The 2843-nt window shown below is 42.0% G+C and overlaps 1 pseudogene; it reads left to right on the top strand.

Moving 5' to 3' along the window:
- The first annotated feature begins 1840 nt into the window (after window positions 1–1840).
- Window positions 1841–2366, top strand: LOC150066954 (large ribosomal subunit protein eL18 pseudogene; annotated as a pseudogene).
- The last annotated feature ends 477 nt before the right edge of the window (window positions 2367–2843 follow it).

Raw genomic sequence — 2843 nt, forward strand, 5'->3', positions numbered from 1 at the left:
GGCTCTCTTTAGACAGACTTCTTAGAAGGTGATCTAAGAATGTCCAGTAGACATGTGAAGCATCATTCAACATCGGCCAATAAAGGAAATGTAAATCAGAACAAGACTGAGAGTATACCTCATCCCAGTTAAAAGGCCAAGAAAACTAATAACAAGTAATTGCAATATAGGAGAGACTAAACCAGAACTCTATTAAACATTGGTGCAAATGAAAACTTGCATTACCACTCTGGAGCTCACTCTGGAGGTTCTTTTAAGGACTGATTATAGAGCTTCTGTATACCCAGCAATTATACTGCAGGGCATTTATCCAGTAGGACACAATAAAGGTCACACTGAAGCTACTGGTACAACCATATTCTTTGCAGTGTTGTTTACCATAGCCAAGACATGGAAGCAGCCTGATGCCCCCTAGTGGAAGAATGGATCAAGAAAATATGGGAGATACACAATGGGATTCCATTCATGTTTCAGAATGAAATACATTGTACCATTTGTAAGGGAATGGAAAGTGTTGGAACAAATTAAATGAAGTGAGACCAGAGGAGGATCATTCTTTGCAAAGTATCACAATAGCCCAGTTCATCTGCTCATATAACATGATGTTTATTGAAAGGAAGGAATCTGAGGAAATGGAAACAATAGGTTTTGGTTTGATTGGTTGCTATTTTTGTTTAGATTTCCTCTTTTGTTGTCAGAATAGCAATACTAATGTCAGATCAAAGGGACTTCAATTTAAATGAGTGAGAAGGGAAAAGGAGGGCATTACACACTAATAAAGCAAACTCTCCTACAGCAGCATGTAACAATTCTGAGGAAAGCACAGAGCTATTCTATGAACAGAGAGAGAGAAACTCTTAGAAACATGAGTGCACTGGAAAATAAAGAATCCAGGGAGAATGAAGGAATCATACAAACTTTTGAATTTGAAAGGCCTTGACAGAAATTATACAGGAGGTTTAAAGGACATTGGCCTTGGAGGAAGAAAATGGGGATGTAGTTTCACATGAGGTGACCCAAGGAGACATTTCTGAAAACTGGCACTGAGGTAGAGAGAGGGTGTTGAGATGGTGCCATGTATTTGTGTGCACAGTGCATCTCAACACAAGGGACTTAAATGCTAGTGGGATTGTCCATGGTGGCAGCAGGCTCAGGAGAAAGCAAGCCAAGGGGAAAATTCTGCATACTTATTCTATCCTATTTTACATACCAGGTACACGGCCTAGAATGGCTTGTCTAAATAATGGTGAATTTCAGAAATTCAAAATAAAGAAAAGCATGAATGATGATGCTTATAATTACTATTTATTTGAAAGTATGATTAAAGCAATTGGAGATGAGAAGCTGCCCTGCCAGTGGAGTGGGTTGATGGGATCAAATCAAGTGAAAGGAAGTTCTGGTGCAGTTTTTCAGAACAAATCTTAATGATGATAATGTTTTCATACTGACTCCCAAAACGATTTCCCTGGCACGTTAAATAGCTCTTTTAGAAAATCTGGAAAAGTAATAAACAAACAATGTGAAGAGGTTGGTCATAAGGATGTGGACTGTGTTTTCACAATGTATGACACTGAGTGGAGAGGAAGAACTACAAAAAGCTACTGTGTTCCCAGCAGTCACCTGCAGAGCAGAGGGGACATGACTGCCCCAGTGGAAAAGGGACCTCAGTGCTGATGAAGCGTCATGCTCACAAAGTTGTCCTGACTCTCACAAAGGAGTGCAGCTGCAGAAGCCTCATGCTCAAACCATTTCTACTGTCTGAAAAATTCCCAAAGATATCAGTGTTTTCCATTAAAAATGAAATGTTCTTTTCAGTTCTGGCTGAACAGGAGGCGCCTTCATGGGCGTCATCCTCCAGCACAACACAGACAAGAAGGTTTGGCACAAAGAATCCAAGAACCAGGACATCTACCTGAGGCTGTCGGTCACGATTTTGAGGTTTCCAGACAGGTGATCTACCTCTCCCTCAACCTAGTGGTGCTGAAAAGGTTGTTCATGAGTCCTACAGCCCTCTCCCCACTCCCCCAGCCGGTCCCTGTCCTGCGTGATCCAGAAGATGAAGCTTCCTGTTCAGGAGAAAAGTCAGCTATGGTCGTGGAGAACGTCATGGGTGGCGTTCGAGTCCTGGACATGCCCAAGCTCAAGGTGTGCACGCTGCGTGCCACTGGCTGGGCCTGCACCTGCATCCCTAAGGCTGGGGTTAGATCCTCTACTTTGTCCAGCTGGCCCTGGACTCGCAGAAAGGCCCGGGAACCTTCCTGCTCTCTTGTGATTGGAAGGGCCCAGAGGTGGACCGACACTTTGGCAAGGCTCCCGGACGGCCGAGCAGCCACACCACACCCCATGTCAGCTCCAAGAGCTGCTAGTTTCAGAGGGCAGATGCAGACAGGACAGCGGAGGCTACAAAAATTAACCTGGGACCTTCTCCTAGTAATAAAGATGGTTTGCATGCCAATAACATAACATAAAATAAAATAAAACAAAATAAAATGTTTACATGGTCTATGATGTTTTGTTCTTCCAGTCATTTCTACTAATAATATACTTCCTCCAATACCATTATTCCAACAAGAATGGCATTAACATTGATAACTAAAAAAACTTTAAACTCTAAGATTCTTTGAAACTCATATATTAACTTGAATCAGAACACAAATAATTAGAGAGCCATATGAAGACAATTACAGCACATTCCTGATACTCTTTTCCTCAGAGTTTGTTGAGGTAAGGAAATCAGAGAGGATCTAAGGTAAATTATTGTTTTAAAGAAATGGAGCACTAAGAGGGAATGTTCTTACTTGATAGAGCCATGAAGGAGCATCAGAATTGGTGGGTGAGCAGTT

The sequence above is a fragment of the Megascapheus bottae genome, chromosome 2 (assembly GCF_031878675.1).
Source record: "Megascapheus bottae isolate mThoBot1 chromosome 2, mThoBot2.hap1, whole genome shotgun sequence".
Taxonomy (NCBI): Eukaryota; Metazoa; Chordata; class Mammalia; order Rodentia; family Geomyidae; genus Megascapheus; species Megascapheus bottae.